Source organism: Geotrypetes seraphini, chromosome 14 (genome assembly GCF_902459505.1).
Source record: "Geotrypetes seraphini chromosome 14, aGeoSer1.1, whole genome shotgun sequence".
NCBI classification, from domain to species: Eukaryota; Metazoa; Chordata; class Amphibia; order Gymnophiona; family Dermophiidae; genus Geotrypetes; species Geotrypetes seraphini.
Genome location: NC_047097.1, coordinates 71,228,099 through 71,241,420, shown reverse-complemented (window position 1 = coordinate 71,241,420; position 13,322 = coordinate 71,228,099). Strand labels below are relative to the sequence as shown.

General features: G+C 43.8%; 1 protein-coding gene across 11 annotated transcripts in view; it reads right to left on the bottom strand.

Annotated features, from left to right (window-relative positions):
* Positions 1–12,994, bottom strand: part of MEF2A (myocyte enhancer factor 2A) — a 123,516-nt gene extending 110,522 nt beyond the window's left edge. For 2 of the 11 annotated variants that reach the window (XM_033919918.1, XM_033919922.1), the window contains exons 1-2: positions 12,746–12,994; positions 1,069–1,183 (exon numbers count right to left, since the gene is read on the bottom strand). The gene's annotated coding sequence lies outside the window, so the exon portion shown is untranslated. Of the gene's footprint in view, positions 1–1,068; positions 1,184–11,207; positions 11,227–12,187; positions 12,207–12,436; positions 12,696–12,745 lie in introns of those variants that run through there. The other 9 variants (XM_033919917.1, XM_033919920.1, XM_033919919.1 and 6 more) reach the window with 7 other exon arrangements.
* Between the last annotated feature and the right edge of the window lie 328 nt (positions 12,995–13,322).

Sequence of the window (13,322 nt, the reverse complement as noted above, 5' to 3'; positions counted from 1 at the left end):
AAAAATGCTGGCTCCTCCTACATCTCAATGACTTGTTTTGTGCGATTTTCTTTTAGAAGTGTTGTTTATTTTTATGATTCAAAAAGATAGATGCACTCAGGACAAGCACATCTGAAGAAAGGCCATTTTTGAAACAAAAAGATGGACATTTTCTTGTTTAGAAAATTGTCGTGTTTGTTATTGGATTTTTGTGCATTCTGCAAAACATCCAAACTCGTATTTAGATGTTATATCGAAAATGCCCCTCTAACAAACCAACTGGCAGTGCAAAGGAGCAGAATTCCTGCCTTCCAACAATATTTCCACATATTCTTTACCACCTTAATATGCTCAAGAAACTCCGACATGGTATCGAAGGGAATGACTAAATTGATTTTAAAAAAAGTGTTTCATCTCGCACACAATCAAGATTTTGGATTTAGCACTTCACAGGAGAACTGTGCTTTAAAAAGACGCCCAAGGCAAAAATTAGCAGTTTAACTATCTTCCTTCAAAAGAAAAAGATGCCATTTTATTGTGTCAAGTTACTAAAATCACAACCTTTAAAGACACTATCAACACAATATGTTTTTATTAGCAGCTTGCGTTTTTTCTCTTATCTTAAGAGACCTTAAAGTTATGTGAGGACAGCACAACAGTATAATTGTTGAATGTTTATCAATATTGTAGTAAACGTTTTTCATTCAAAAGAATTAAGACCGGTAACTATATCCTCATACGTTTCTCAAATAATGAAAAGCGTCCTCCAATTGTCCCATGTCCTCCTAATCCAATCTACAGGTTATGAGTCGCTCTATGCCTAACTAGGTTTATGGTGACATAAAATCCCTGAGATATACTAAGATTACGATGATCATGAGAAGACAGCTACTAGGTGGAGAAGAGGAAATACAAAGGAATTGAGTCTATTACAAGGGAAAAATAGAGAAGACATTAGAGGTACCGTTTACACCAATTGATCTTATGATGTTCATTGTTCTTGACCTAGTTATTAAAAAACATCTGCTTTCCAAACAATCACCACACTCTTTACATAAAGGAAATAGGACAATAAATAAATTAACTTACGAGACAAAATGAAAAGATGAATTCTCTTCTGCTTCAAACCCAGCAGTGGCAATGAATTATAGTTTCCAAAACTGTCTAATAAATGTCAGTTTTTTCCTTGCTGTAAACTTTATACCTAAAAAAAAAGAGAGAGAGAGAGAGACAGCATTTATAAGGGAAGACATAGTAAATGACAGCAGATAAAGACCCAAATGATCCATCCAGTCTGCCCAAACATACACACACTATAATTTAATTATTTAAATTGCTCTTTTTCTTAGATATTTCTTGGCCAGAAACCAAGAGCTCTGCCAGGTAATGTGCATAGGTTTCATCTACTGGAGTCTCCATCAAAGCTCACTCCAACCCATCTAAACTGAGCAAGTCTGCCCAGTACTGGCCTTAGTTCCTTCAATATATACTCATTATTTTCTGATTAGAAATCCTCTGTGTTCATCCCATGCTTTTATTTTTTTTTTTTTAACTCTGTCACCATTTTCCTCTCCACCACCACCCTCAGGAGCACATTCCAGGCATCCACCATCCTCTCCATAAAGAATTTCCTAACATTACTCTTGAGTCTACCACCCCTTAACCTCAAATTATGTCCTCTGGTTTTACCATTTTCCTTTCTCTGGAAAAGATTTTGTTCTAAGTTACTACCATTTAAATATTTGAACGTCTGAATCATATCTCTCCCGTCCCTCCTTTCCTCTAGGATGTACATATTCAGGGCTTCCAGTCTCTCCTTATGTGTCTTTTGGCGCAAACCTTCTACCATTTTCATCGTCCTCCTCTGGACCGCTTCAAGTCTTATGTCCTTCGCCAGATACAGTCTCCAAAACTGAACACAATATTCCAAGTGGGGCCTCACCAACGACCTGTACAGGGGCATCAACACCTTCTTTCGTCTACTGGTTATGCCTCTTTTTATGCAGCCCAGCATCCTTCTGACAACAGCCATCGCCTTGTCACACTGTTTCTTGATCCAGTTCTCTGGTCACTCAATCAAAAAATTCAATCAGGTTCATTTAGCGCAATTTACCTTTAGTAAAGCCATGTTGCCTCGGATCCTGTAACCCATTAGATTCTAGGAAGTTCACTAACCTTTCTTTTAGCAACACTTCCATTATTTTTCCAACAGCCGAAGTGAGGGTTACCGGCCTGTAGTTTCCTGCTTCATCCGTGATCACTTTTGTGTATAGGGACCACATCCGCTCTTCTCCAATCCTCAGGAACCACTTCCATTTCCAGAAATGTGTTGAACAAGTCTTTAATAGGACCCGCCAGAACCTCTCTGAGCTCCCTCACTATCCTGGGATGGATCCCATCCGGTCCCATCGCTTTGTCCACCTTCAGTTTTTCAATTTGTTCATAAACACTTTCCTCCATGAACGTGCAGAATCTATTCCATTTTCTTGTGTTACTTTGCCAGACAATCTCAGTCCTTCTCCAGGATTTTCTTCCGAGAACACAGAACAGAAGTATTTGTTTAGCACGTTTGCTTTTTCCTCATCACTCTTCACATATCGGTTCATAGTATCTTTTAGTTTCGCAATTCCATTTTTCATCTTCCTCCTTTCACTAATATATCTGAAAAAAAATTTGTCTCCTCCAGTTTCTCCTCATACGTCTTTTAGTGCAAACCTCCTGTCATTTTTGTTGTCTTCTTATGTCCTTTGCCAGATATGGTCTCCAAAATTGAACACAATACTCCAAGTGGGGCCTCACCAATGACCTGTACAAGGGCATCAACACCTTCTTTCTTCTACTTGTTACACCTCTCTCTATACAGCCTAGCATCCTTCTGGCAACAAGCATCCTCTTGTCCCACTGTTTCTTTGTCTTTATATCATCTGACACTATCATCCCCCTCTCCCCATCCATACATATCAGCCTCTCACCTCCCAGCACATACTGTTCCTTCCGATTTCTAATCCCCAAATGTATTACCGTACTCTGCACTTCTTTGCATTCAATTTTTATTCTGTCTTCAGTGAACCCCCTGATGCAGTAGTCCAGCTTCCGATGAGTTTATACCCTCCTGACAACGCGCTATGCGAAACTCGAGTCAAGGGTTTGGGAGTTTTGATTCACATTTGGAATTACACAGTAGTTGGTTTATGCTAAGCAGCAGGAAGCTGTATATGAAGAGCTGCCGCGTCTAAACAGATAAGTTGAACGCTTGTTGTACAGAACGCTGCTGGCTGTTTGACTAGAATCGCTCTTGGTATCCCATTTTATCCTAGACCGCCCATCCAAACTCACATGTAGAACCCACCTGTATAGCTATCCTACCCTAAAAGCCTGCCGTTACAAAAGATATCTAAATAGAACTCTTGCCTTCCAAGCAGGTCAGCTCAATAACTGCCTGGCCCACATCATCTCACGCACTTCATCCTACTTGAACTTCAGGAAACTACTAAAAACTAATCTTTTCACCCGATTCACGCCCTAAGACCCCTTTACCCTACCCTGGCCCCTTCTATCTCACCATGTCCCGTTTCCCATTAAACTGCTTCCCTTTAAACTGCATCTTCACCTGCTGTTTGCTCCCCCCGTTTTTTTACCTACATGCCCACTTCCACTGTACCCCTTTGTTATACCTACATTCTTGGATTGATCCTTTAAGCAGATTGTCTTGATCTTCTTCCCTGTACCATTTTTTGCCCTGATTGTACCTATTTTCGTTAATTGTACCATTTTTTTCGCCGATTGTACACTGTTCGCTGATTGTTCCTATTTTCTCTGTTTGTACCATTTTTCTCTGCCACCTATTTTCTCTGATTGTACCATTGTACCATTTTTGCTGATTGTCCAGCCCTTCTTTGTTGTAAACCGCCTCGAACTACTATGGCTTTGGCGGTATATAAGAAATAAAATTATTATTATTTACGATATCACTCCTTGCTTGTATTCATCGTATTGGTCGCCCTTTTTTTGTGGAGGACAAGATTTAAAATATTGCCTTTGATATACTGATTGCTATATGGCAAAGTCCCCCCCACCTTATATTTTAACAGGGTCCTGAATATTTACAGGCCACAGTGCTCCTTGACATCGGAGGGTATTCATTCAGCTTTTACATATTCTGTTAGGGAGGCTTATTTCGCTGACACTAGGAATTGAGCTTTGAATTATGCTGCAACTAAGGTAGTATATCAAGTTTAATAATCAATAGTAAACAAATAGATTGCCAAAAGCTTTGGGTATTAGACAGTTACCACTATATTTATTTAATATACTCTACTGTATATAAGGACATGTAGGTGGTTTACATGAAATAAGTGAAACATAAATTGGAGGAGGAGAGAATTACCAAGAGGCCTAAGTTACAATTGAGATGATAAGATATAAAATAGCCTAAGTACAAACTAGTTAGATAAAGATAAGCCTTCAGTTTTTTCCCTACAAATATATTTAGGCTTTCAGCTTTGGAATTGCCAAGCAAGATAATGACACAGGGACAAAGTCTGGCCCCAGTCCTCATCTGCTTGAGCCTCAAACACTTATTTTATATTTAAATATTTTTATAAAAGTATAAAAATGGAAAATATTCTGTTCAACTGTTTGCAAAACTTTCCCAAAGATTTGTCTGCCTGTGTTTTTACATCTTCTGGGAAGATAATTGGATTGTCTTTCAGGCATAGATGTAGAAGAGAACCAACACAGTGTAATGAATGAAGAAAATAAAGGCCTATGAAATGTTGGAAATGCTCCTTGATGCCAGCAACCATGGATGAATCTGTTGCAGTAACAGTAAGATGCTTGAGCAGCTGGGCACATGATGGAAGGACGCTGCAGATGGTAGGAGTCTGATTAGCAGACAAGGCTCTTGTTTGGCTTTGATTCCTGCCATTTACCTGCAATTCCTCACTATTCCCTGCTTCTGTAAATAATGCCTCCTCAACATACTTCCTTTACTCTAACAGTCACGTCACTGCCCAGAAAGAGTCCAGATGCCTAGTTTTATAGCTGCAGCTAATTTTTATGCTTTCCTCCAGTATTAGAAATAGGCTTTCCCATACTCCTTTCCCTCAATCCCTAACTGCTAAACTCTTTGCTCTTACTTTTCCCGCCACCTCTTCCAAAAAATAAACAGCTCACATTTAAACAGGAGAAAATATTTCTTCACTCAACATGTAATTAAACTCTGGAATTTGTTGCCGAAGACTGTGGTGAAATCAGTTAGCTTGGCAGGGTTTACAAAAGGTCTGGATAATTTCCAAAAACAAAAGGCTATAAGCCATTATTGAAATGGCTTAGGGAAAAACACTAGGATAAGAAGCATAAAATCTGTTTTACACCTTGGGATCTTGCCAGGTACTTGTGACCTGGATTAGCCTCTGTTGGAAACAGGATACTGGGCTGGATGAACCTTCAGTCTGTCCCAGTATGGCGATTCTTATGAAAATCTTATCTCTTGTATACTTGCCCATCATAATATTTGTTTTTCCTAAAATACTAATGATTACCGTATTTTCACGCATATAACGCGCGCGTTATACGCGTTTTTACCTACCGCGCATACCCCTCGCGCGCTATATGCGTGAGCGCGGTATACAAAAGTTTTAAAACATAGTTCCCACCCCGCCCGACGCCCGATTCACCCTCCCAGCAGGACCACTCGCACCCCCACCCCGAACGACCACTCGCACGCGCTCCCACCCGCACCCGCATCCACGATCGGAGCAAGAGGGAGCCCAAGCCCTCTTGCCCGGCCGACTCCCCGACGTCCGATACATCCCCCCCCCCCGGCAGGACCACTCGCACCCCCACCCCGAACGACCGCTCGCACGCGCTCCCACCCGCACCCGCATCCACGATCGGAGCAAGAGGGAGCCCAAGCCCTCTTGCCCGGCCGACTCCCCGACGTCCGATACATCCCCCCCCCCCGGCAGGACCACTCGCACCCCCACCCCGAAGGACCGCTGACTTCCCGACAATATCGGGCCAGAAGGGAGCCCAAACCCTCCTGGCCACGGCGACCCCCTAACCCCACCCCGCACTACATTACGGGCAGGAGGGATCCCAGGCCCTCCTGCCCTCGACGCAAACCCCCCTCCCCCCCAACGACCGTCCCCCCCCAAGAACCTCCGACCGCCCCCCAGCCGACCCGCGATCCCCCTGGCGACCCCCACGACCCCCCCACCCCCCTTCCCCGTACCTTTGGTAGTTGGCCGGACAGACGGGAGCCAAACCCGCCTGTCCGGCAGGCAGCCAACGAAGGAATGAGGCCGGATTGGCCCATCCATCCTAAAGCTCCGCCTACTGGTGGGGCCTAAGGCGCGTGGGCCAATCAGAATAGGCCCTGGAGCCTTAGGTCCCACCTGGGGGCGCGGCCTGAGGCACATGGGCCCAACCCGACCATGTGCCTCAGGCCGCGCCCCCAGGTGGGACCTAAGGCTCCAGGGCCTATTCTGATTGGCCCACGCGCCTTAGGCCCCACCAGTAGGCGGAGCTTTAGGATGGATGGGCCAATCCGGCCTCATTCCTTCGTTGGCTGCCTGCCGGACAGGCGGGTTTGGCTCCCGTCTGTCCGGCCAACTACCAAAGGTACGGGGAAGGGGGGTGGGGGGGTCGTGGGGGTCGCCAGGGGGGTCGCGGGTCGGCTGGGGGGGCGGTCGGAGGTTCTTGGGGGGGGGCGGTCGTTGGGGGGGAGGGGGGTTTGCGTCGAGGGCAGGAGGGCCTGGGATCCCTCCTGCCCGTAATGTAGTGCGGGGTGGGGTTAGGGGGTCGCCGTGGCCAGGAGGGTTTGGGCTCCCTTCTGGCCCAACTACCAAAGGTACGGGGAAGGGGGGTCGTGGGGGTCGCCAGGGTGGTCGCGGGTCGGCTGGGGGGGCGGTCGTTGGGGGGAGGGGGGTTTGCGTCGAGGGCAGGAGGGCCTGGGATCCCTCCTGCCCGTAATGTAGTGCGGGGTGGGGTTAGGGGGTCGCCGTGGCCAGGAGGATTTGGGCTCCCTCCTGGCCCGATATTGTTGGGGAATCGGCGGTCCTTCGGGGGGAGGGATGTATCGGACGTCGGGGGGGGGCATCAGGCTTTCAGGATGGGGACAGACCTTCAAGGGGGGACAGTGCACGGAAGTCAGGGGGGGTGAACGGAGAGTCGGGACAGCGCACGGAAAGTCAGGGCAGTGCACGGAAGTCAGGGGGGGGTGAACGGAGAGTCGGGACAGCGCACGGAAAGTCGGGGCAGTGCACGGAAGTCAGGGGGGGGTGAACGGAGAGTCGGGACAGCGCACGGAGAGGCGGGGCAGTGCACGGAAGTCAGGGGGGTGAACGGAGAGTCGGGCAGCATGCGCGGTATAATCGTGAGCGCGTTATATCAAAGTTTTTGTGCTTATCATCGTGATTTCTGCGCGCTATACACGTGTGCGCGTATTATACGGGTGCGTGTTATTTGCGTGAAAATACGGTAATCAGGACACTTACCGTACACCTTGCCCTAACAGGAGCACCGCTCTATGCCTGCAAACTAAGTCACAGTTCTGACTCTACCAATATCAACTTCCTGCTACTGGATATGGTGACTCTAATTCCAATATATACGTGTAGGGAAATCTAGACACTTTCATGATAGTCCCTTGCATTTATGCAAATACATAGACATACAGATATGGCATACCCAGTACATATCCTACAAAGCTGATACTACAACCTTTTTAGGTAATAAGTGATGCTATTCACTTCTGTTTTAGCATAGGCTTGCACCTTTAGGAATGTCAGGTACTTAGATCAAAGCCAATTATGCTAAATAAAAATAAACACATTTCAGAGATCAGGCCAACGTTCTGAATTATTAATTCATAGTTTAGGATTTATTATTTATATTCCAACTTTATACAAAGTAAATCACATTACATACATAATAAAATACAAAAACAAACAACATACAAAACATGTCACAAAGCAATTGATTGACAAACGGATCATTTCCTAAATTATCCAACCCACAAAAAATGTCATCAATCAAGAAAAGGGGGTAATTTATACAAAATCTAATTCAATAAATTTTCTACACATTAGTGTCTGGCTTCTTTTTTGTAAATAATTTATTATTACTAATAACCCATTTTTTATATATATACATAACACCAACGAGGTTGAGAAACTAAATAGTGGTACAGCAGCAATATTGTCCCCCGATGAAGGCTAGTCAATAGCTGAAACGCTCTAAAACAGTTTGAGCGTCGGGTAGCTCATAACCCACCAACGTTGGTTCTTGCTGGGAAGCCATTAAGATAAGTGTTGCTGTTTTTTTACATTTAATTTTGGATACCACAGTTAATCTGTCCATAATATTGATAAGCTGAATAAAGTGATTTTAAGTTAGGATATCATAATTAAATAATAATTTGATTAAATTATAATTAAATTAATAACATATCTATTAATTAAATAAATAAAAAATAGATTCATACTTTTAGTTAGTTGATAGTTTTTTACTTAATCAATTAAATCAATAAAAAATTTTTGAGATAGGAAGGAGGCTTGAAGTAAATGATTACACTACATGCATTCAGGATGAAGACTTGAAATAACATCCAAGTTATAAGAGGTCTCTTTACTGAGAACAATGCATCCTTTATAAAAAGTTTTTATTCATAGGATAAAAAAATGGGTTATTAGTAATAATAAATTATTTACAAAAATAGTGTAGAAAATTTACTGAATTAGATTTTGTATAAATTATCCTCTATACCCCCTTTTCTTGACAAAGCAATTGATGACATGCAAACATCAACGGAGACTCATCGCAGAAAAGCGCCTAGCGGAAGCTGATCTTAATATCAGTCAACACCATAAAAAACTCATGCATGAAGATTCCTGGTTTGATCCACACATCCAATCTTTCACTGAGCAAGTCAGCTAGGGATGCTATGAAAGCAGCATGTGAGGAAGTGAAGGTCATTGCTCAAGTATGACACTCAGGCCCTAATTCTATAAATGATGCCTAAAACATAAGCACCGAAGAACGCAGCACATAACGCATGTCAATCTTAAGTTAGGCGTCATCATTGGACTTAAGCGCCAGTAGGGCATGCCTAAGGTTTTGATGTTTATTTATGCCGGGGGGGTTTCTGAGTCTAAATACCAGCACCTAAGTTAGGTACCTACCAGAGCTTAAGTCTAATTTAGACTACTATCACAAAACAAGTGCAAGACCTGCCCATTATTCACCCTTAACTACGTCCTGGTAGGTGCCTTGGAGTAGGCGCCTAGCACGTTAAGGCACCTAGCAACCAATTAATTTTAAATTGAAACCAATTATGAAGTGCTAATTTCTTGTTATTGGTGCCAATTTTTTAAAATAACTTAAGTGCCTAGATTGGCTAGGCATGCCGATCTAGGCACTTAACTGGCAGTAACCCGATGCGTCTTCAAAGATAAGTGCTTTAAAAAATAAATATTCACAAGGAGTTATTAATAAGTTATTCACAAGTTAAGTTTCTGCTAAGTAAAAAAACATGGACTGATGAAGAGCTGATATTCAAACACTAATGTTGCGTTGAGCTGTATACTTTTAGTATACCTCCTATGGTCCGAAGATATTTAAGCTTATTTTAAGTTTCAGTAATATGCACGTGCGATTCAGTTGAACTGCAATGACTAGACCAGTGTTCTTCAGTGCATGGCCCAGGGGCCAATAGTGGGCCCCGGAGAACTCTAGAGCAGTTCCCATTTTCTTTCTAGGTGTTTTTTTTTTCCCTGCTACTCTGCCTCACTACCCAGGCTCAGAACAGAAAGGAGAAGTGGATGGGGGAAATAGCCACATGTTTCAAGGACAAAGTAAGTCTCACTAGACAAAGCAGAATGCAGTTGGAATGCCCACAGCCTTGAGGCTACCCTCCTACCCACCCCCCAATAAGTTTGAAGGTGGGCTGGTGGAGAGGGATGTCAACACACATGGGTCAGCAGTGGCAAGGCCCCACCTGGTAAGACATTTGGCAGCTCTCCTTCAGCTCATTAGAATCCAAAGTAGCCCCAAGCTTAATTAAAAATTATACGAAGACTTCTGAACTAGACAGATACATTGGAGGCAGGAAAAAAATGCCTTAAACTAGTAACTGAATAAAAGTTAATGGAATTGAAGGCCTAAAGGAACAAAATTAAAGTAAAAAGAAAAAAAAAATTTTCAAAATTAATTGAAAAAAAACAACAACAAACCGATCTACAGGTTCCTTTGTAATTACACTAATGCACCAGGGCAACTACACTAATTACACCAGGGTAAGTGCATTGGTATCTTGTTTCTACCACTAACCCTCATTTTGATTTTAGGCAATTCACTTTCTCTCTCATGATCTTATGCACTAGCTTGGGCTAAGTTCTCTGGGACAGGGACTTATTACAACTCTTATGCCATTTGTTTGACTTGCTCTACTTTAGAGTACTATGCACAGTAAACACAAAGCACCGTCCCATATGAAATGAGTTAAGCTTACAGTCAATGTTCACTTGAAGAGAATGAATGTTTTAAGACCTTTAAAACATATTACAGGCCAAGGATAAACTTTCATGTGACCTTGAAAGCAAATAGTATAAAACAATTATGCAACAATCTGATCTCGGTAAAAAAAAAAAAAAAAAGAAGCATAGCCCACCCATACCCTATATTTATTCTTCAGTAAACAGATGGGGCAGGTGTAAGGATGGTTTGTTTTTTTTTTTACCCTCAGTGAACAAAAATGGTGATGAAGAACCGTTTTACAAAAGATCAAGAAGCTGACATTTACAAAACTTTGTAAACGTAGGAAAAAAAGCCACACAACTTTCCTTATCAATAACAAAACATGTATTGACAGTGCACTTGTTTCTCTGCAATTGTTGATCATGTGTAACCCAGGTGGAGTAATAAAAGCATACGCACACCCTTTATGATTGTAATCAGCACTAGAGTAACCTCTGGAGACTGGGAAATGTTATTACATCTAGTCACTGAAGCAAAGACTATACTGTATCCCATGATCCTACTACAGCCAACCTCTTATCTTCCTCCATTTGAAACACTAAAGCAGTTCACATTAATGCAAGTGTGCCAACGTCCATAAAAATAACAGGAGTAACCATCAACATCTTCACCCACATCAGGCAGCATTAGGGGGTAAAGACCCTGGAACAACTGCTTATACCTGTTCGTGAAGTATTTAGGTAAATGACCTGTGCAATCTTAGTCCACAATATCTGATCTCTAGAGCTGTCAATCACTATTCAGAGGCAATGTTAGGAAGTTCTAGTTTACGGAGAGGGTGGTGGATGCCTGGAATGAGCTCCCGAGAGAGGTGGTGGCGAGGAAAACGGTGACGGGGTTCAAAGAAGCGTGGGATGAACACAGAGGATCTAGAATCAGAAAATACAGTAATAGTAAATATTGAACTAAGGCCAGGACTGGGAAGACTTGCATGGACTGTGTCTGTGTCTGGCTGCTTGGTGGGGGATGGGCTGGAGTAGGTTTTGACAGAGATTTCAGCAGTTGGAGCCCAAGCACAGTGCCAGGTAGAGCTTTGGATTCTTGCCCAGAAATAGCTAAGAAGAAAACATTTAAATGGAATCAGGTTGGGCAGACTGGATGGACCATTCGGGTCTTTTGCGGCCGTCATCTACTATGTTGAGCTTTTAGCTCAATTTGTAGCATCTTTTATTTGCATAAACATTTTATCATTCCTCCAACATATATTTTAATATATCTAAACTATTTTTCCCTATATCCCCCCTTATTACTTTATATATATATTACTTATAACATTTTATTGAAGAAGTGCAACAAATACACAATAATACAACACAGCAAAATAGTCATTACATTTAAATTGACCATATTAACTTCTAATAAATGTTTATCATTCCTTCAAAATAAATTTTTAAACAGGACTTATTCATAGATTTTGTTTAGAATTATAGGAGTTTTGATTGAGCACAATTAATTTATAACATTTTTGAGCACAATTAAACAATGTTTTACCATGAATTCAACTGCAAAGAACCTCCTCCTACATCACATTTTTCATTTGCATAAACACTTTATCATTCCTCCAACATCTTTTTTAATATATCTAAACTATTCCAATTTCCCTCCCTACCCTAGAATGAAAGGTGACATAAAACATCAAATAAACAAAAATCTTTTCATCATTGTAAACCTTCTGCTCATCTCCAGGGAATCATCTAAGACAGTGGCAGAAAGAGGATCCCAGAAACTTGCTACAGCGGAGGAAAGCGTGAACGGGCGCTTTAACGAGGGAGCTGCACTTGCTCTCGGGGCCAGGGAGGAAGGTTTTGAAGAGCAGAAATTGCACAACCCCAAACCTGACGCAAATTAACAGACAATTTCTGAAATGGGGTCCTCCTAGCACTTCTTTCCCAAGTGGCCTACACAAGCCCCGTCTTACCTCGCGCGCCGAGGCCGAGCCGCGCCAGCGGCGAGGATGAAGAAGGCTCCGGCGTCGGGCTGCGCGTGCCATCGGCCCCGGCTGCCTAGTGCGGGGCTCGGGACGCTTCGCGCTTCTGGCCCGGCCCCGCCCCCACGCCTCCTTCCCCGGGATCCCTCCGCCGGCGGACGCGCGCACCCCAGGCAAACAGGCCGAAGGCGCGAGGCTCGGCCAAGCGCGCTCTAAGGACGTCACCGCGCTCGAGGGAAGACAAGGTCTCGCGCCGCTGCCGGGCGCCGGGCGCGGGACTTTTTTTTTTTTTCAGTTTACCTGCTTGAGTCGTGGCTTCGGTCGCGAGGTCGGCGACGCGCAGGCGCGGGCTCGGAGGTGTCGGGTGACGTCAGAGGCGGGAGGGGGAGGCGTCGGGTCAGCGCAGAAGAGGGACTGAGGCGGCGCCTGACGGGTGGCCGGAGCCAAGTGGGAAGGAAAGGCCGAAAACGAGCGACGAACGCGGACATGCGCAGCGCTCTTGCATCGAAACATGGAAGAGACCGTCCCTGCTCAGAAAAGCTTACAGTCAAGTCAAGAAAGACAAACTTTTTTAACTTCGGCGCAAGCAGCCACGAACTTGCTGCCCGCGTCGGCTTCGGCGCTTTCTCTGACGTCACTTCCGGGACCCGCGCCTAGGATGTGACATCAGAGAGTGCCAAAGCCCATGCGGGCAGCAAGTTTCTGGTTTCTCATGCCAAAGTTAAAAAGTTGGAAACATACACAGTGGGGGGGGGGGGGGGGAGGGATGCCACCGCCCCAAGTGCCAGTCACCCTCGCCACGCGATTAGAATTTTGGTATTGGCTTTATAAGTGTTTCTTTTCTATTTTGTGAATTTTATTTGTGTTTTGAATACCT